Genomic DNA, 22,158 nt, shown 5'->3' with positions numbered 1-22,158 from the left:
GACTGGTCTTTGTGGTTCCTAGTAACACATCCTGTCTTACTCTTTTTCACACAGTATAAATTATATCCTTATGCAATATGCAGTATTGTATTAAGACCCAGTAATTCTTCAAGAATGTTACCAAATAACTATATGAATCAATCTCAAATGCTGCAAAAGTAACAATCTTCATAGGGCACTTTTCCTCGTGGAATCTGAAGCTATTCCTTTTGGATATTTTTCCACTTCGATGTGAAAAAGATTGTTGCGATTTCATTAGTGGTTTCTTGATGTGTTTTTTTTACAAGAAAAACAATGGTTTTGGTTTCTTTCATAGATCAAAATTTTCATTTGAGACATGTTTCTGGAAGTCTCAGAGTCCGGGGATGTTTCAAATAACAAATAGGAAGTGTCTGAATGCAGCTGTAATAAGTAAGCACTTTGCATCCTCAGCGACATTACCAGTATATCGTGAAACCAAAAGTAAAATGATTTTCCTATTCCCACAATCTACTTAATTCTTGTTTTAAAATCTGAATATTTCTATTTTTTTTAAAGATTTTATTTATTTATTTGAGAGAGAATGAGAGAGAGAGAGCACATGAGAGGGGGGAGGGTCAGAGGACGAAGCAGACTCCCCGCCGAGCAGGGAGACCGATGCGGGACTCGATCCAGGGACTCCAGGATCATGACCTGAGCCGAAGGCAGTCGCCCAACCGACTGAGCCACCCAGGCGCCCTAAAATCTGAATATTTCTATTTATAATTTCTGTTTGGGATGATGATTCTAACTACCACCTTTATGATGTTTGAAGCCCCATGAAACCAATTATCACGTATTTTTCTAATTTGCTTCTAAGTAGTGACTTTACTAGAGGCACCAAGTCCACCCAGTAGTCCAGTGAGATGTATTTTCTTTCCCGAAAGTTCTTGGTGAGCACAGGAAGGCTCTTATCATCACCAAATAAGCTACAAGTTCACCTGTATTTCTCATTCTTTGGAAAGTCAAAGCTACATTCAGTCTCAAATTCCGGCTAAGTTTGGGCCATTGTCTCACAGTTCTGAGAAACCTCAGGGGAAAACGCCCGCTATTATATTTTGATGATGGGCTTTCTGCCCACGAATTAATGAAATCTGTTGGATTCTCATGGGGTAATTGTTCAGGCAGGTGGCCGACACAAGCCAGTTCCTTTTCTCTGCCTTGTCCCAGACCCCACTTCTAGGAAACTGTTTTCTGTGACAAGGATTTGGAAAAGGATGAACTTTTATTTTTCTGCCATAGATCACCCATGTAGTTTATCTGGGCATTGTGTTGCTTGTCCTAACTGGTCTATTTATGTAAGCAGCCAACCATTTTGGAAATCTCTTAAATTTCATCATGTTCTTATTAGAGAGATTAGACATTGTTTTTTGGTTTTATTGTTTTTTTTTGTAACATCGATGGAGTGATCCTCAGTATTACTACAAAAGTTCCGTTTTTTAACATTATGGGCTCCGATGCCATAATTTCTTAAATACTGGCTCCCCAACCCAGCCCTGGAGCTGATGAATGGCGCCCTGCAGCCTAGAGCAACGCCTCACTCCCGGCCAGGTCCCACTTCAGGGCAGCAAGCTGCAGGCAGGGACAGGCATGGGCTACGCTGGCCCTGCCCCACTCGGCTGCCCCCCCCCCCGCCCCGCCCTTCTCAGGTCATAAATATCTGAGGGAAGGGGAAGAGCTAAAGCAGATGACTTTTTCAAGGCAATACTGCCAACTTCCTGCTCATAAAAGTTGCACCAATTTACCTTTTACCAACAGCGGCTAAAAGGAAAGATATGAGAACCTGTGTGACTTCCTCATGCCTCTTATTCTTATTTGCTGTTAGAGCGATTGACAGTAAAACCCATAAAAGACAAGAAGGTTGTAAAAGATGTCAGAGAGCCACAAAGGGTACAAAGAAAATGACAGCAGGAAATTGATACATTAAAAGCTTTAAAAAGTCCCCAGGGATAGAAGAAAGGTAGATGGGGACAGGCACGGATGGAGGTGTTCATTCCTGAGCTACACAAAGCCTCCCTGGGCAGGATGGCGCCTCGACTTCCCTTGCCCTGATGTCTGAGTACAGTGCTGGGCGCTCAGCAGGGCTCGCTCACATGGGTCTGGGGGAGAATCTAAAAGTGGATTTAAAAGTGGCCGCCCACAAGAGGAAGGGACAGGGGACAGTGGAATGGGGGGCCTGGTCAGCTCCAGGCATAACTAGGAACAAGTGTCAGGTGGAAGAGACCTAAATGCCTTCAGATAAGCAGCTCTCAACAACCTTGGGCTCATTCTCAACAAAGAATAGAAAGGAGGGCATCATCCAGGCTTTTTTGGGTCATGGAACCTAATCAACTTTCCATCAAGTCATCAACAAGCTTCTCCCCAGCACCCATTTAATACCTAGCCCTTGGGCTGGGCCCTGCAGGGTTGCAGATGAGGTGCAAGCTGTATCTGCTTAGGAGGGGCCTGTGGTCTTGGCGGGGGGGCCAGAGCAGTGGGCCCAGGAAAGCACCACGATCCACACAGGACGGTGGAATGTCAGACTGTGCCCAGGGTGCGAGATGGTGCAGTGGAACCCTGAGAACAGCCCCAGCTCCAGCACTTTCAACCAGGCCCACTTTTGCAGCTGGCTCTCTAGCTGCAAAAGTGGATCTTCAGGTTCACCTGTCCCTGGCAGGGAGGGGCTGGGGACGCATCCAAGTATGTCTCCTGAGAGTTCTTAGGATCAGACAAAAACCCCAAACCCAGCTCTGCTGCAAGGGTCTGTCAACATCCTCATAATTGGATATGTGAAGTGCTGACATATTTACCCTGCTTATTCACCGCCCCATCCCTCGGAGGAAAACTGATTTCAGGCACTTGAGGACAGAGAAATAGCAGTGACCTTTCTGCAGGACTGATGATAACTCACTCCTTATAAGGAGCAGACAAGAGCCCCACACTCATGGCTCAGGAATGTGTGTCTCCAGGCGTGTTCCTTCTAAACTTACCTGGCAGTGGGCCTCCACACCTGAGCCCAGCATTTCCAGGACAGCAAAATGGAGTGGGCTCCTCTTCTCCCTCAGCCAAGAGAGTATTGATTGCTGCAGATAATCCTAACAGTAAAGTTTCCCAAACAGCACTGTAATTGGATTAAATTCGACCAATGACCCGTTAAAAGGAAAAAAAAAATGTTTTCTATTATTTGAGAAACAAACAGCTATATAAACTCCTGCCTTGTAGTGAATCATTATATAACCCCAACTTTAAAAAAAAAAAGGTCAAAATTCACAGTGACCCGAAGCCAAACGTCCCTCCAGGAGCTAACAGCAATAAGTCTGCAGTAATTTTAGCTATTCTTTACTTTCCCCTGTATCAGACACTTCACTTATGATCTGTTTGTTCCTATAGTAACCCAGTAATCATGCCCATTTTACAGATAAGGCTATTGAAGTTCAAGGAGAGGTTAAGTCACTTGCCTGAGTTCACCTGGCTAGCAAGTGGAAACAGAGATTCGAGCCCAAGTATTTCTGACTCCAAAGCCAGCAACGTTCTTTCAGTGAGACCCACAAACTCCTGCATGACTCTCCTACTGCCCACGATGAGCAGGGTCCCTTCTGGGCTGTGCAGGGTGAAAAATGAAGATGGCCCCTCAGACTTGTCCTATTCCTCATGAGGACTTCCAGATTTTCAAGGATAAAAGAATGTTGGACTTAAACCATTTTTCCTTCCAATCTTGGGTTGCTTGGAAAAACATGGAACCAGAAAGACAAATCGCTGAGTGTTCTCTCTGCTCAACATTGGAGGAGCCCAGCCAGCGAGGCAGCCTGAGGTCTTCTTATGAAAGGCTTTATGGCTGAACTGCCCTGTCCCTATCTTCTGGCTGCCACTACCACCCACCCAGGCTGTGTGCTTCTGGCCCCTGGAGCTAGTCAGTTGAGGAGTCAGACATACCCCCATATTCCATGCACTTGCCCAGACATTCCGACACCTCGACCCATTCTTCATTCAAACACACATTCATCATTCATGCAAACAAATATTTTGTACTCATTATATGTGCAAGGCACAGTCCTAAGGTCCTGGGGTGGGTGGGTGGGTAAGACAGAGATGGTCACTGCCCTCTGGGAGCTGACATTCAGGAATGAGGAATAAATAACCAACTAGTTAATTGCTTGACTATAATAATATAAGTCCTGCCAGGATTGCTGAGTTGTTAGGAGAGTGCAGAATTGGGGCAGGGATAGAGGTCCAGCTAGGACTGAAGGATCAAGGAAAGTCTCCCCAGGAAGAAGATAAGATGGCTGGATGCACAGAAAGAGGGGTCAGTGGTACAGTGTGAGGCCAGAGGGGTAAGCAAGGTCTGATCCTGAGGGCCCTTCATAGGTCTGGACTTTATCTTTGAAATGATGAGACTCCTTTGTAGGGTTTAGGTGGTGACTGATATGTGTGTATAAATCAAGGAAGAAAAGAATGATGTGTATGCCAACAAATTCTAGATCTTTTGGCTTTTGGTCCCTCTGAAACAGTAAATTTGTAGTAACTTAAAGGCTGTCCCTCAGAGGGGGGCATAGTAAATGATTGTTCTTGACAATGGTGATTTAAGCTCAGGAAGTGAAAGTGGTCCACCACCCCTGCCAGCAATCTCTTCCCTGCCTAGCGGAATGCTCTTCCCTGCCTAGCCAAACTCAGAGGTGGGCCCCTTGAGGGCCATTCAGAGAGGTGGATTTGGGGGCAGGGGGTAGGGGGAGAGGTAAGGCAAAGAGTAGAGTGGTGCTGGGATCTGGCCCCTTGGTCAGGATTGTCTTTTCCTGGGGCCCATCGAGGGACCTCCAGTCAGCATTCTCAGAGTCTGAACTGACATGTCTCTACTGAAGACTGAAGCCTTTGGTTCTTGAGCCTTTTTCCATGGAAACAATGAAGGCCTTGCCCCAGAGGACCCATTGAATTCTCCTCTCTCCCTACCCTCCTGGGACCTAATGCCTGGAAGGAGGCACGCCATTCCCGACTGACTCCCTAGGAGGAATGTTTATGGTGGAAACTCAGAGCTAGCTGGGGCCGAGGAAGGGCATGGAAAGGAAAGCTTGGGATGTCAAGAAGGATTTTTGATCAGTCTCGTGGTGGGAAGGCAGCAAGGCCAAAACACCTCTTAAGACTGCTGCATGACCCCACCAAGAGACAGTTCTGCCGTTGAAAGCTTGACTTGCCCAGAACTGAGGAAGATCAAAACACACACAGACACACTCCCCCTACGCTTCTTAGTTAGGGGAATGTTAATCTTTCTTTAAAGTGTTGTTCTTAAAATTATATTGGGAGACCACATTTTTTTTTTTTAACTTGTGGAGAATATGTCTCCATGTCTCAATAAAATGTGATTAAAATAAAAAAACTTCCTCTAAACATGACTATATTTAGTGTCAGTGACCAAAACACATGCCAACTTGCAACATTAGCAACCTCGCTGCAATGCCTGTTCTGCCAAGCCCTTTTCCTAGTATTTTGTGCGTTACCACACATCTGAAAATTTTCCATGGCACTTGTCCCCTCCAGAAAAGTGCTGGGAGTGAGTTCCCAGGCAGTGCTGCTCACATGAGCCCATGGGCAGCTTGTGGTGCTCCTATCACGCGATGAAAAGAATGTGAGAGAAAACAGATAAGGTCTGAAATGGACACACACAAAAAAAAGGTGGGAATTTCTAAACCAAATGTTGTCAGTTCTGCTTCACAGCCATCAAGAATGGATAACCAATTAGCAAAAGGCCAAATATACATGTGTGGCATTGCCTGGGGCAGTGGCCAGATCCAAGAGCGTCGTGTCTTCAGATGGCCTCCAGCTCTGTGGCTTCCAAGCCAAGCCATTGGACAGTCTTTGCCCGGTGCTGGGGCTCTGATCCCAGCCGAGGACGAAACGTTTCCTTGCTCTCCAGCTTGAGATAGTGGCTTGTGCCTTGGCTGGGGTGTCAGGAAACTGTTCTAGAAATAGCCAGCTCTGCTTGTTATCAGCTGTGGGCTTTGGCCCGGTCTTCTATCCCAGGGGTGTCTTTATTTCTGTATCTCTAAAACGACGGCAACAACTCAACAACGTTTGACTGAGGACAGACTGTGTGTCAGGCTAAAATGGGTATGAGTTAGGATATCGCCATCCCTTCGATGATAGTGAAGTCGTGGATGGAAGACATTGAGTAAGTACCGCGTGTGAGGTGACTCCGAATAGTAGAGCATCCCCATTTACCCAGTGAACGTTTAAGAGAGGACTTTGTTGATGTGAATGTAAAAATGTGTCAGGATAGAAATGAAAGAGAAAAACTGCATATAATAGTTAATAGTTAATATATTTTAATTACTTATACATACTTAAAATCACATATGCTATTCGTTAATTTATAAACACTGATTAACATGTTAATAGTTTAAGTGGGGTGCGTGGGTGACTCAGTTGGTTAAGTGTCTGCCTTGGGCTCAGGTCATGATCCCAGGGTCCTGGGATGGAGCCCAGCATCCAGGGCTGCTTCTCCCACTGCTTCTCCTTCTGCCCCTCCCCCGCTTTTTAAAAAAAAATTCCTTTTTTAAAAAATTTAAACTCAATTAGCCAACACATAGTACATCATTAGTTTTTGGTGTAGTGTTCACTATTCCTGGTTAATATGTTAATAGTTTAAGTTATATATTTAAAAATCACATCATGTTTGTGATGCAGACATATGGCCTTTACCCACTCACAATGCAATCCATTTAATCAAACTCTTCCAACGTGCCTTATGCTTCGGTGTCTCAGTCTTCAAACCAACTTTCAGAGCTTATCAGCTGCAGATCCATCCAGGTTGCTTGACCTTCAGCACTTTTTAAATCTAGGAATGATGTTGTCATTGGAAAATTTACTCCAGGTTACAATAATCCTTATTTGTGATTTCATACGGTAACCACTTATTTTTAAAAGATAGTATGTGGTAATATTGATTTTTAACATGATCTTTATATGGTTTGTTCACCGTGGCCTCCAACATTCAACAGTTGAGGGGGCAGATCCCCAGGAATAAGTGCCAAATGTGTGTCATATTTCTCTTTCCCCTACTCTCCTATATTGCTAGGAGTCGTCCACAGGATCCCACATCAGCATCGCTTTAGATGGCTTAAGACTAATATGTCTTCATTTTGTTGTTCAAAATAAAGCGATTGAAGAAGTACCCTGTATGCTGTAAAGAAAGATTCTGCAGCAGGTGTCTCTGATCTGAGGTATAATTTCGGAGGGAAAAGGCATGATCATATTTGGCATTCGCAGTAAAAGTTAGAGGGTATTCAAAGTCCCAGCTGCCATCCTCCTGACAAGACAGTAACAACATATCCTTGCCTTTCATTCAGTTGAGACAGATTAGAGTTTTCCCAAGGCAATCTTACCAAGAACCAAAGGAAATCTAAGAGCTGAAGACACAGACTGTGGTTGCAGAGGCCCTCTGGGGGTCTCTGTGTTACCGCTCCTTTCTGCATTCTGCAGACGGCAGGCGTCTTCCTGTGCTCTTCTCAGCTATGCTCCCCTCCACAGCAGTCACTGTGGGATGGGGGTGGGGATGATCATAGAAAGCCACCGGGATTTGGAGGAAGGCGAACGGACTTCAAACCAACATCTGCCTCTTGCTGGCTTTCAGGCTTTGGGTACATCGCTTCACCTGTCCAAGCCTTGGTTGCTTCATCCATATAGTGGAGATACATCTCTCAGAGAATCTTTGAAGATTCTCTCTGAAGACTAAGTGGGATTGCACATCCAAGATACTCCACCTAGGACCAGTCTGTGCTGAGGGAAGAGTTGCTGGACCCGTCAGCAACTATCAAGTCCCTTCTGTTCCCTTGTGTATTTCTCCGGGTGGACAGTGAATGCACAGGGGAGAGATGGCTCACTTCCTCTTTTCTAGGGATAGCTTAGCAAGACAGTAGTCATAGCAACTACTCTGAACCACCCCATTACTTTTCCAGGGAGGTTAAAGTTTTGTTTGATTTTTACTAAAAGAAGTACCTTCATCAGGGGTGACCTCCAAGTGTTGGGTTAGCTTCTTTGATGAGCATCTGATCTGGAAAGAGCACCTGTCACTGTGGTCCAAGGTTACTCCTTGATCTTTGGAGATGAAGCCAACATGTAATCCTTCCTACCTGCACAGGGAATGTTTCCCCAGGCAGAGGAAGGAGGAGGGCCTCATCAGGCCACCTTTGCCTCCTGAACCAGCTGCACACATTTCACAGGGCCAAATAAGTCTTAGCTCTTCCAGGGCCTGAAGAGAAGCAGCGTCCCTCCCCTTCTGTGGTCTACCTTCAATGGGGCCTAGCAAGCACAACAAAAATTAGTTTAACTCTCTCTTAGACGGGCCTATCTTTGTTGAAGAGCAAACCTTGATAAATATCTAAGGATAGAAAGTGAGATCCTGAATCATGCCTTAACTCAAGAGAGGCACATCAAAAATTATTTAATAATTGAATCTTAATTAATGTTTAATTAATCTAATTAATAATTGAATCTTTGTGAATTAGGATTTAACAGGAACTTGGGGGTGGAGGAGAGCAGAAGTTTAGTTGTGGAGGGGCTGGCAAGAAAAGATGACAAGCCACATGGTTGGGGGGACAATACACTGCTAAGAACAAGGCAGTCTACTTGACAACTTGGGATCATTTGTTCTGCTGTGATGTGACCCCGCCACACCCTCACCCCTCCAGGAAAACCAGTTTCATGGGCATTCACACAGGTTTGGTGGAAGTCCAAGGAAAGGGCCGAGCTCCACACATAGGTTGCCTTGGTGTGAAACCAGACCAGCATCTACAGAACAGGAAGCAGAGTTAGAAACTGAATTCATTGGGGACAGGAACTCCGAGCCAAGGCTGATCATGAGCAAGCCTCCTTAGAATTTGCAGATGTCTGAGGGGGTGATTTGTATTTTTGATCAGTCTATGAATTGCTATTTGAGCCCAGCCTGATGTGTCTTAAGGGACAAGGTGGGATTCTCCTGGTGTCATGCGCGCGGCACATCCTGGACCAACGCGGCCAGTTTGTCCCAGCATCATTGGGGCAGCATTGCCAGGATCTCAGGGGGGGTGTGCCCCTAAAGCAGTGAGCTCTGTAGTGGATCATCTTGGAGATAACCACCCTCTTCCTAGCCTGTCTCTCTCTCAGAGCAGATTTAGGGCCAGCAGCCAGGATCCTTCAGCAATCCCTCCTTCCTTTGTTCTGGGTCTCCAGGCTTCATCAGGCTTCCATCTATCGTGTCCCTCTGAGATGGAGGTGGGCAGGTGGTGGCCCTCACCGCCATCTGCAGGGGGTGTCCAGATAGCTCCCCTCCACCTTCAAGATATACAGAAAGAGTTCCAGAGAAGTTTAATTGCAAGTCGCAGTATCAGAGGGAGGCTCTTCCTATGAATCACAGCATTCTCCCCATCCCAACCCTGACTCCGGTGTTCCAGGGACGAGCTAGCCAAAAGAAGCATGTGGGACATCTTTAGGGTGTTTACTTCTCTCCTCTGCCAGACACAGCATTATCTGGGCTCTATATATCACCCAGATGTCTGATTTCTAGCCAGGGTCTCTTCCTTCTCCAGACACTCTATGGGTTTCTAGAAGTTGCTATGTTGACCATGGAACCCCTTGGCCTTAGACCTGACATATTTCTCCCTTCCAACTTCTCCTCCTTATCAGCTGCTTCCTTGGAGAATATTTAATAGTGAAGAGCCAGGGCCCCACAGGCTCACATCTGTCTTGTCTCTCAAAGTTTCAGCAGACTCCCTGGCTGAGGGTTTGCCCTTATTGGGATCCTGCAAGATTTCTGCCACCTAGGTCTTCTGACCTGCCCCACCCCCCTTCTTCCTGGGGACATTCCTCCATGCCCTGCCTCTCCCTGCCAGGATGCTTCTTGGCAGAACCATTGGCTTGAACTGTTGCTGGACCTCTGGGAACATGAAGACAAACGTATTGAGAAAACCCTAGGTTTTAACTTAGCCCTCTCCCCACCAACCAACTTGCTCTGGGGCATTTGTAAAGTGTCCTCAGAGCCTGGTCATGGTCTCTGACACATCTTTCTGCCCTTAGGAAGCCCCCCCCCCCGAACTACCTTTTAGACTCTGCAGAATTCACTATGGTCTTCCTATTTTGAATAATACTAGCTAAAATTTATTTAGCACATTATATGTACCAGGCACTGTACTAACCACTTTACATTCATTGTCTCGTTCAGTTCTTACAGCAAGCCTATAGGATAAGAGCTATTATTATTCCCTCATTTTGGCAGGACCATTGGCTTGAACTGTTGCTGGACCTCTGGGAACATGAAGACAAACATACTGAGAAAACCCTAGGTTTTAACTTTTACAGAGGTGGGAACTGAGGCACTAAAAGGCTGGATAACTTTCCTACATGGCCAGAAAGGGCCAGAATCATGGTTAAAACACAGCTAACTCCACAGTCTGTGCTCTTTACATCTATATTATACAGTATCTTACTGGGCTTTATTATGTCTGTCAGTTATTCCCTTAACTAAAGAAAAGAACTACTGGCTTCCTGACTGCCCAGTGAGGACATGAGTATCTGTGGCTGATTGTCCTTAGCCTGGCATATGTAATGGGTATCAAGTAGTGTTTGGTGGATGGATGGATGGATGGATGGATGGATGGATGGATGGATGGATAGGTGGATAGATGGGTGGACAGATGGACAATGGATGGGTAGTGGATGGATGGATGGATGGATAGGTGGATAGATGGGTGGACAGATGGACAATGGATGGGTAGTGGATGGATGGATGGATAGGTGGATAGATGGGTGGACAGATGGACAATGGATGGGTAGTGGATGGATGGATGGATTGGAGGATAGTGGATGATGGGGGGATGGTTGGATGGATAGGTGGGTGGATAGTTGGACTGCCATGTGATTTAAGATCTTTTGTGCAGAAGAACATTTTGGAATACAAGGAATGCAGATAATCCAGAGCTGCACCCTCTCTGGCTGTTTTGTTGCTTTTTTCTCCAAATCCTACATGCTCTTCTGTTTGCAGGAGGAGGACTTTCTCTAGGTACCTAACCCCACAGAGCAAATAGAGCAGCTATATTCCTAATAACAGTTACTTCCACCTGTATTTATTTTCTTAGATGCTTCATGCTAGCTTTGGAATTCAAAACAGATTTGCACAGGGAGGCTCAGTTTTTAGTAAAACTAGCTCTTCTCTGATCCTTGTGGGGGCCGGTGGCCCAGACCTGAGTCAGGAGCATCAGGCTGTGGGATTTGTTGTTTACGTCTGGAAGTCTGAGGCACCCCTGTTGTGCGGAACATAGGGAAATGCACATGTCCCAACACACTGCTCCAAAACAGAGGCTAGGACTGGGTATGGCCCTTCCTTTTAACCCCGACCAAGCTCATGGAAAAGGTGAGCTTGCAGGATGAGAATAAACTTGCCTTCTGGCCCTCTTCTCCCTTTGCTTCCAAGTTCCCACCTACCTTCATTCCAACCTCCCTACAGCTCTCAGACCTCTCTTCTTGTTCTGTTGGTTCCGCATGACAAACTCGCTCTTGCTCAAGTATTAGTGAGTTACTACTTTCCTTTCCTGTTAGAAAGAAGTTCTTCAGTAAAAACCAAGTTAAACTCAAAAGAAGAGTTGCTCGAATTACACCAAGCAAGTGATAGCCACTGAGCCTGTCATTCAGGCTAGCCTGTTCATTTGTGATTTAGTTGTATGCATTCTTGTATTAACATTAAGCCAAATGGGTCTGGAGAACAACCCAAGGCCAGTTCTTTTTCTCATTGACTCTGGTATCTCTAGAGAGGCTCTTCCTGTCCTACTCAGAACCAGGATTTAGGGCACAAATATGCTAATTGCTCTCACCAACCAGGACCCCCAGCCCATGTCTCACTGCCGGGTCTGTCACCTCCCAGAAATGGTCTGTCCTGCCCCTTACTAAGGTCTTTTTGCCCCTTCAGGGTGACCAAGAGGCTCTGGCCATGAGGTCTGAGCTGCCACATGCCTCTGGCAGGACCTGATGTTCATCTTCAGGTACTTATAGTACAGGAAGGTAGAGTTACCTCCACAGGAAAGTTTTCAAGATGTTGACTAATACCTGCATTTTGGCCTGGGCATAAAAAAATAGAAAAGGAGGGCAGCTGGGTGGCTCAGTCAGTTAGGCATCTGCCTTCAGCTCAGGTCATGACCTCAGGGTCCTGGATCAAGTCCCACATAGGGCTCCTTGCTCAGTGGGCAGTCTGCTTCTACCTCTCCCTCTGCTGCTCCCCCTGCTTGTGCTTTCCCTCTCTCTCTCTTTCTCTGTCAAATAAATAAATAAAATCTTTAAAAAAAAAAGGAAAGGAAAGTTATATTTGCCCATCTTTGGTCTCACTCTAAGCTTTTCCGTAAACTCTATGTGCCCAGCTCTAATCTTTTTGTCTGATTATAAGCTAAGATCACAAGTAAACTCTGTGAACTCTCTGCATGAAGTTAAATAATAAGTAATGAAGTAAGTTCTTCCCCTAGTCCTCCAAATCATTTTTGTCATTGAAATAACAATTGAAATAACATTGAATAACAATGAGGGATTTAGTTGTCATATCCAATCAGCCTATTTAATGTGAAAGTGAATCAAGTTTTTATGCCCCATGAACTGTGAATAAACCTGCCCAGTACAGGTGTGTCCCAGTTCCTGGCAATCCTTCATGCTGGGGTCCTGAGCTGCTTTTTAATTAAGGTGGGAAAAGGATTGGAAGGAGGGAAGATGTGCTCCTGGCAGGGAGAAACCCATCAGTGCGGTGCCTACGTGAAGACCGGACAAAGGCGTCCTGTCTCCTGGGTGGGGTACAGCGTCTCCAGGTCCCAGCGCTCAGCAAGCAGAGGGTAGGCAGTTTCCACCCCACCTTGGCCCCTCAGCCCGTGGTGTGTGAGGCAGCCTCAGCTCCTGGCCGCACAGCTTTGGGAGAGGGTCTCTGTCCTGCTCTGGAGAGCATTATTGATGCCTTAGCTCTTGGAATGCCTGCTCTAGCTTTGCCCACCAGAGACCCAAGGACAGTGATCAGTGATGGAGCAGTGAGGGTGACGGAGCTCCCAGGCTGGCCAAAGGCTGCATTACCCCTGCTTATTCAGAGGCATAAATCATGCGTGTCCACTCAGCAAAAAGGGCATTGAATCTAACCCATGCAAACTGCAAATTTCTCTGAAATCATCTATTCGAGACAGCTCTTAGACATGTGAGGCATAATTGATAGAAACTCAAAGCTGGAAGCATCCTTGAGAGGCCATCTGGGTCACTCTCAGCCTGTAGGCAAAACTACCTCTCCACTACGCTGGCGTTCCCTGCAGCTGATGGAAAGGTGGCTGGATTGAGCCTTCCTTGGAAAAAGATTTTGGATGGTGCTTCCTGAATGCTTGTATTTATATTTAAGTTATATTATGCAGTAGAAGGAAAATTCTCTGTAAAATCAGATATCACCACTCCATCCCCACCCCTCTCCTCCTCCTCCTCCTCTTCCTCTCTGGTCTGCTCGCTGGGAGACCATTCCAAGAAAGTGGTTAGCAAGCAGGAAGGTATTTGAGCGAGTGCTCCGGCGCCACATCTGTGAGCGGGAAAAGGAAGCAGGACTGGGCAGGGAGGGGTAGAGGCTGCACCGCAGGGCCATTGTCACAATGGCCACCGTACCCCCAGCTTAACCCAGCAGAACGTGCTCCTTACTCCGAGCATCAAAGGCATCCGTCTCAGGAAAGGACTGATGGGTGCAGGTGCCTAGGCCCACTCCTTGGTCCAATCAGTTTTGTCTAGGGGGGATAGGCAATTGTGACTGGCCAGTCCCTGGTCATATGACCACCAATGCCAGGGTGCTGGGAAAGCTTGTCAACAATGATACCTACCCCATACCTCTAATGCTGTCTACCTCTGAAACTATGAGTGCCTAATAGAGTGCCTCATAGGAGACACTCAGTAGATGATCATTATTGTTTCCTCTATCGGCATCATCAGAACTAATACAAACTACCTTTTCTCTAAGGTCTTGGGGCACATGGGTGCTGATAAACTCAAGATTGGCTCAAACCTCGGCCCCCAATTTGAACTGAGTCTGAACTTTTCTGAAAAACTGAGAATGTTTAGCAAACACGTTCCTCCAACAAATTTGATCTTTGGGTGTCCTTATACTTTCTGAGCCAGAATGGGCCTGGATCATGAGAACCATCATAAGGATGCTTATCTCCCTAACAACTTCAGTGATCTGAAATATTTCTCAAGAAAGACAGTCACCAATGTTTTTCTGACCTTTCCATAGAGCCAAAGCATTTGGATGAAGTGTAGAAAATTCCTGTGTCTGAACTGAGTATCAGCTTCTTGCAAGGTCTCATTCCTAAGGATGGGTCTTATATGTCCTTCCCGACCTCAAAACCTTAAGCCTCTCCAGACTCCATGAAGAATTAATGACAGAGAGTTCTGGGCCCTCAGTGACAAGCCCACCACTCCTACTTCTCAGCCCCAGCACTACACTGTAGCCAACTGGATGTCCTGATGTTCCCCAAACTCTAGGCACCCTGCCCTCTACATCCATAACGCGCCATTCCCTCTGCGGAGAACACACTCTTTCTACTTCCCACCCACCCCACCCCCAATCCGTTTTCAAGGCCCATCCTAAGGCTCTCTCCTCCAGGAAACTTTCCTACGCTTTCAACCAGCTGTGATCTTAGATGATTTTTTTAATCTTTGTGCCTCAAGCTGTGTTGACTTGAATGATAAGCTTCGTATATGCAATTCAAGGATATTTATTGATAACCTACTATGTGCTGTGGCAGGCACTGGAGATAGAGATGCATGAGATAAAATTAACCCAAGCAACAGAGGTGCTCTTAGTAGCTCTTACATATTTCAATTGATGAATTTCCATGATTTTAAAAAATATTTACTTCTTCTAGCCCACGTTTAAGATAATTCTGTTGCTACCTGCTCAGAACTTTGCTGTCCTCAACTACAAAATAAAAGCTGTGGGCTACATGGTCATTGAAGATCCTTTCTCACTCAGCAATGGGTCTTTTTTATATTCTATAGTCACCTTGTCAGCACTTCCAGTGATCACTCTGCTCCTCTTATTATCATCCAGTGATACAGTGTCCCGCTGAGCTTCAGAGAATTTGGGGCAGAAGTTTAAAATTAATATGTACTTAGCATATCTGTGTTCACTGAACATGGTCAGCCTTGTGGTCAGAGCAGCGATAAGCCACCGCATCTATCTTAGACCTCAATCACCTCATCTGTAAAATGGGATAGTTGCAGTAGAGGCCACTATGGCCCCTCCCAACTCAGATGTTCCTTGATTGATTATCATTCTCTCTCTGCCCCCACAAAGAGCTCATTGTGTTCTATAAGGACATGGCTGCCAAGCATGAAACATATACTCAGCCACTCCCAACCTTGAGGGAGATGAGTTGACATCTAAAGTGGCTGCAACTCAGTCTAGAAAGCTTGAAATGTGGTCACTAGCCCCCATTCTCAGTACAAGTTTGCTGTGGGAATCAGTGGATCAAATTTAACCTCTGGGGAGGAAAGCGCAGTAGCCAACACCACTGGATTGAAAACTCACCCTCCTTACTTCATCTCCCACCTCCCTTTGCCCTGTTTGCTGCTTTCAGTCCTGGCCATGTTCCTGCATGTGGAACGAAGTGCTGTCTGCGACACCCTGCTAACTCTTCACCAGACTCAGCATGCTTGTTGGCCAGCTCTCCATCACTCAAAGGACATGATGTTCAATGAAAAATTCCGTCAGTTAATTCCAGTTTTTCCAAGTAGAATAGAAGCTTTTTTTTTTAAAACTGACTTCCTTTTAGCCTACTATATTAATCATGCTTTCCATCTTCCTGTAAGATATGCTGGTGGATGCCCCACACTAGAAGGCTGCACCATGCAATTTGCTCCCACCAGCTGAGCTCTGTGCTTACCAAGAGTCAGCCGTGCTTGTCCCCCAGCCTGTTTAAAGTAGTCCTTGTCGTGGAGGTGATGTAACTGACTTGGATATTATATAAATCAATTAAGTATGAGTGCACAGAAGAGAGTTGTTCGTTATATAAAAACAAAAGTAAATGCTCAGTAAGGAATAAACAAAACTAAATTCCTAAAAATATTTGCAGTTGATTTTGCTGTATGGAATAAATGTTGGTGTTTAGTAACAAATAAGAAAAATACAGAAACATTCTATACTCTGATTGCTGTGTACTGTCTATATCTTCTTGTTCCACTTTGAAGAGGCCATAATTAAAAATCGTAGGTGACACATTCTGACTGTAGTCTATATAAAAGAAACAACACAAATGCCAATCAAAAGGACCCATACTAGGGATGCCTGGGTGGCTCAGTGGGTTAAGCGTGTGCCTTCAGCTCAGGTTATGATCCCAAGGTCCTAGGATCAAGCCCCTCCTCAGGCTCCCTGCTCAGTGGGGAGTCTGCTTCTCCCTCTGCCTCTGCCTTGCCCCCTGCTTGTGCTCTCTCTCTCTGTCAAATAAATAAATAAAATTTAAAAACAAAAACAGAAGGACCCCTACTCAAAAAAAAAAAAGGCTTAGCTTGGGATATCAAAACATTGACTAACACAGTTGGTTTTAAGTTAAAATACAATACATAAGATATGTTTGAATCAATTGTTACTTTTCATGTATTAGACCTAAGAAGATTTCAACTGAACATAGATGGGCAGCGTTCTACAGACCAGGACCCAAGTATTTTATGGAGTTTTTCACTTCACAGTTTACATTACAATCTTGGAGTTTCTCCATAATTTTTATTATTGTTATGAAAAATTTCAAGCACATATAAAAGTCGAGAGAAAAGTAGAGTGAGCCTCCATATCCCATCATCCAAATTTGCCACCCATGCTTCATCTACTTCTTTTTCTTCCTTTCTGATATATTTAAAAGCAAATTTTAGATATTGTGTCATTTTTATCCCTACTTACTTTAGTAGATACTGCTAAAAAACATAAAGATAAAAAACACTTTCTTATCTAACCACAGCACCATCATCATGCCTGACATATTCAGCAACAATTCTATGGTGTCAAAATATACTTTGTGCATACTCAGTTTTTTTTTTAGAATGCCTCCAAAATGTCTTTTTATTGTTGGTTTGTTCAAATCATGATACAAATACAATGTACACATTAGATTTGGTTATGTCTCTTTCGTGTTTTTGTGTGTTTTTTTTTTATTTTTTTATTTTTTTATTTTTGAGAGAGAGAGAGAGCATGCATGCAAGGGGACAGGGAAAGGGCAGAGGGAGAGGGAGAGAATCTTAAGCAGGCTCCACATTCAGTATGGAGCCAGACACTGGGCTCAATCTCATGACCCTGAGATCATGACCTGAGCCAAAATCAAGAATCAGATGCTTAACTGACTGAGCCATGAAGTCAATTGTATTTTTGTGTTTTTAAATTCAGAACACTATTCCCTCATTTTTTCTGTTTACTTTTATAAAGAGAGATGTGAGAAGTTCAAAGAATCGTCATTGACGATGGATTAGTGATAAGGAATCTCAGAAAATGCTGGAACGAACCCACATTTTTTCAAGGTGGTCAGTGAGTAGATGCTCTCATGGCCCAGAGAAAAGTTTCTACTCCTCTTTAACTGACAAAATGAGCAAAGATCTGGAGTCTGGGTTGAAAGATGAAAGGTTAAAGTTCTAAAATAGGTTTATTGTTTATTCTATCAAGAACAAGTTTCAAGCCATCAAGGAAATGCAAATCAAGACCACAGTGAGATATAAAATCACACCCACTAGGCTGGCTATAGCACATTTATAACATATGATAATATATAACCCACTAAAAATGCAAAATGGTGCAGTGAAATGGTGCACTGGAAAACATTCCAGCAGTTTCTCAAAAGGTTAAACACAGAGCTTACCACATGACCTAGCAATTCCACTCCTAGGTTTAATACCCAGCAGACCTAGAAACACGTCCACACAAAAACTTGTACGTAAATGTTCATAGCTGATTCTTCATAATAGCTTAAAAGTGGAAACAACCCAAAGTCCATGATGAGTGGCTAAATGAATGTGCTACATCCACACAATGGAATATCACTCACCATAAGGAGGAATGTAGTAATGATACATGCTACAACATGGATGAACCTTAAAAGTGTACCAAGTGAAAGAAGACAGTCCCAAAAGACACATGTATGAATCCATTTAGAGGAAATGTTCAGAATCGGCAAGTCTGAAAGACAGAAAGCAGATTCAAGGTTGCCTAGAGCAGGGAGATGGGGAATATTAGAGGGGGTCATGGCTGAGGGGTGTGGGATTTCTTCTGGGGGTGATGAAAACGTTCAGAATTCGCGGGGACAATTGCACCCCTGTTGACTATACCACAAGTCATGGCTTGTACACTGTAAAGAGTAAATTGCATGGTATATGAATTGTATCTCAGCAACTCGTGAAAGCATATCCACACACGCGAACGTTCAGGAGTCCGTGTTTAGCCAGCTTTGAGCAGGCAGAAGGACCCTGCCCAGGAGGGTCCACCTCCACAGGAGGCCTGCCTCATTGTTGTTGGAAAGTATGACTCAGCTCCTGTGCGGGCCACCATGAGAGAGCCCACGGTCCCTCCCCCACTGGTCCCTACAGTCTTCTGGAGTGGGTCGGTCCTGGGTGATGAACTAGACAACCTCCTGACCCTGGTTTCAGGAATACCACGAGAAGAAACTAAAGAGGGTCATAGAGGAAAATCCATTTTCATTTTCGCCCACCTGATTCCCGGCCAGGCTGACCACATTTCCTCCCAGGCCCTTGCTGACCCTCGTCTCCTGCCTGCCTTCGTGGAAGACAGCGTGGTGGAAGTCCAGATGCTTCACACTCAGGAAAGGAGAGGGACAGGGAGAGGCTGTTGGTCAGCAGCGCCAACATCACAGCCTCCTTGCTCCCTGAGAGAGTGCAAAATACCCAGACAGGCGGCCGAAAGCCGGCTGTTCCCGGCAGTGGGTAAAGATAAGACTCTTTTTCCACTTGGGTTCAGACTCGGGCTCTGGGTGTTTGGTGGGGCTGTTACGGCCCAGGGACGGGGGGATGCTGGTGCAGACGTTGCCTTGCCTGATTTTGAAATCTTCAGGCTCTTCCAACTGCTGCTCTTGTCCGAGATGGAATCTGCCTGGCCCACGCACCTCCAGTTACCCCTCTGGCCACAGGATCCAGTGTCCGTTTGGCAAAGGCACAGGCCTCAGAAGCATGTGAGCCCACTGAAATTGCACAGCAAGGGGCCTGCAGAAAGGCCTCTGGGTCGGCTGTTTATAGCAAAAGCTCCACTTACTGGAAGGGCAGCCGTGCGTGGGGGCCAATTTCCCATGAGGCTTTGAGGACTCCCCTGGGACAACAGCAAGCCTTACAAGCCCCCTCCCTCCTTGCCTCCGTTGCTTCTGTTCCTCGTCTCACTCAGAGGAAGAGTAACCACAGGCCTTAGCCCTTCCTCACAGCTCACAGCAAGGGAACAGGCAAATAAACAGAAGACAAACCTCAGTAAGAAAGAGTGCAACTTGCAGAGCACATGTATCCAGGCAGAAGAATCCAGAGAAAACATGAGGTGGTTGTTTGGAGTCCCCCACCCTAGATGCTAAAGAATTGCCCTCTCTAACCCTAGAGGAGCTGCCCCTGCATCCCCTGTTCCTGTCCCCAGCCGTGGACCCCAGAAATCAGCACGCAGGGGCTCGTCACCCTGGGTTCCCGGCCTTCAACATGTCCTCTGTCCCCCCACCTCGCGTCCTTGCTCCCCCCCGGCACCCAGGCCCTGCAGTCGAATCCTCGCGGGGTGACTGTGGGCAGGTCTCTTGGCCACGTGCTTCCCATGGACGCCCTGCCTGTCTCGGGAGTACTAACAGCGCGCACCTCCCGGTGCCCCGGTGAGGGGCCAGTGAGAAATGCGTGCGCCGTGCCCAGAGTCAAGTGCAGGACGTTTCATTCTTTTTGTAAATTCCCTTTTTTCTCTTCTGCCACCCTTTTCATTCTTTCCACAGTCTTTCCTCTGCCTCAGCTTCGGTTGCAAGCTGGGTGTGCCCCCTTCACAGCTGGCTGGCAGGGTGCTCTGTGACACCCCTCCGACCCCCTCTGCCCAGCTGCTCCCTTGGGCCCCGCCCCATGCACAGGAAAGGGGTTCCGGCAAGGCTCCGCCCGTCGCCAATGGCAGCCCCACGTTGTGACTTGCAGTAATTCTGTGTACGATGACATTCAACCCCATATCAGCTATGGAAACCAGGGGCTCTTCAGCTGTGGCCTTCTGAGGGCCCGAGCCTCGTCCTCCAGAGACGGCGGGCTCCTGCGAGGGGCGCAGCCCTCGTCTGCTTCCCTTCCGACTTTGTCGGGCCCTTGGCGCAGCAACGCGGTGCACAGGTGCCGTGCCTGCTCTCTGGACCCATTTCAGCCTCTCGGAGACACCCAAGCGAGCATGAAGGGATTGGGGGGGGGGGGTGTTTGGTCAGTTCTAGAACTCCATAAATAAACATCCAACCTTTCACTTGGGCGCGCACATATCACACTGTGACATCTAAGCCTTGTAACTCCCCTCCGGTGGGAGCAGAGTCCCTGGGGTGGGGGTGGTGATCAAGCCCTCCTAGGTGCCCGGAGAAAGCCTAGACTCTGTCCCGGAGCACTCACCAGGAAGGTTTTACGCACCGAGACTCCTGCCTGTCACCACGAGGTCTCCTGACTATATGGCAATCTGTCCAGCCGCCGGGAGGCAGCCTGCCCTGCCTTGGCTTGACCGCACTCCTGTAGCAAGGGCCTCAGTGGTGAGGGAGGTCACCAGTATTAGGGCTCTCCAGAGAAACAGAGCCAACGGGATGGATAGATAGATGACAGGGTAGAGGAGGCAGAAGAATTTTCCTTCTACCCTTCTAAATTCTCAGCTGAGATCTTTATAATGAAAGACAGATCAACAAGAAAAAAAATAAAGTTGTGTGTGTGTTTTTTTTTTTTAACATGTATGTCTCATGCATACACGGGAGAAATTCAGGGATGAGTAATTCAAAGAGGTGGCTAAAATTTGGGCTTAAATTCAGAAATTGCCCTCTTCAGCTAAACCAGAGGAAGAATGTGTGGGGAGGCCAGTTATGGGGTGGCCAGGAAAAGGACAATAAACAGAAGTAGTTTGTCATGCACATTTAAGTTGGTGCTTTCACCCCTAATGAGTCTCCAGTGATTTAGTCACATTTCTCTTCCTGGTACTGAGAAGGAGACATCCTTAGAAATGGAGATCTCCTTATTAATGTACATTTCCCTTACAAAAGGGTAACCTCTCGGGCGCCTGGGTGGCTCAGATGGTTGAGCGTCTGCCTTCGGCTCAGGTCATGATCTCAGGGTCCTGGGATCGAGTCCCGCATCGGGCTCCCTGCTCCTTGGGAGCCTGCTTCTCCCTCTGCCTCTCTCTCTCTGTCTCTCATGAATAAATAAATAAATAAATAAATCTAAAAAAACCCAAAAGGGTAACCTCTCTGTTTTCAGAGCTTCGCCTGTGTCGTTTTTCAAAATAATCAACTCAAAAAAATCCCGATGCCACAGAGATGTATTTTGGGGTGGCATATTCTGGTCTCCTACAATAGAATAAAAGAGACCTCACTGTCTTCCAGCCTTCCAGTCTCTTGTTAGAGCCTCTTTGGCAAATCCAACCAGAGGTCAGAGGACAAAGGAGCCTGCTGATGCAAATCTTCCATCTCCTGGGGCACAGAGCATGGTGGGACGAGAGGAAGATCCATCTGAAGGGGCAAATGGAGACTATCCAGTGCATCACCCCTTGATTAAAAAATAAAAATCACATTCTTTCATTTTTTTAAAGATTTTATTTCTTTATTTCTTTCTTTATTATTTATAGAGCGTGGGGGGGGAGGGGCAGGGGAGAGGAAGAGAGAGACTCTCAGGCAGACTCTGAATGTGGAGTCTGATGCGGGGCTCGATCTCACGATTCTGAGATCATGACCTGAGCCGAAATCAAGTCTGACACTTAACTGACTGAGCCACCCAGGGACCCCCAAAATCACATTCTTTTATTTAAAATGTCCAAATCATAACAATTCTGAGCCCCTATCTCCCCCAAACTATAATCTGTTCTCCTCAATGCCCAGAGGGGGTATGTGCACCCAAGTTTTCCTAGCAGTAGTACACAAGTCCCAGGACATTGCCTGCTGCTGGCTTTGGCAACATCCATGCTATTGTATTCTATTT

The 22,158-nt window shown here is 46.2% G+C and overlaps 1 long non-coding RNA gene and 1 pseudogene across 1 annotated transcript; one reads left to right on the top strand and one right to left on the bottom strand.

The window, feature by feature from the left end:
- Window positions 1-714: 714 nt before the first annotated feature.
- LOC118020404 lies at window positions 715-4,000 on the bottom strand (annotated as a pseudogene).
- A 1,658-nt stretch (window positions 4,001-5,658) lies between these two features.
- On the top strand, window positions 5,659-21,727 carry LOC118019118. Its single transcript, XR_004681578.1, has 2 exons — window positions 5,659-6,157; window positions 21,567-21,727. It is a non-coding gene; the product is annotated as an uncharacterized LOC118019118 (long non-coding RNA).
- Window positions 21,728-22,158: the final 431 nt, after the last annotated feature.

Source organism: Mirounga leonina, unplaced genomic scaffold, assembly GCF_011800145.1.
Source record: "Mirounga leonina isolate KUSES-001 unplaced genomic scaffold, KU_Mleo_1.0 Mir_173, whole genome shotgun sequence".
Lineage (NCBI taxonomy): Eukaryota > Metazoa > Chordata > Mammalia > Carnivora > Phocidae > Mirounga > Mirounga leonina.
This window is presented reverse-complemented; position numbering and strand designations above follow the sequence as displayed.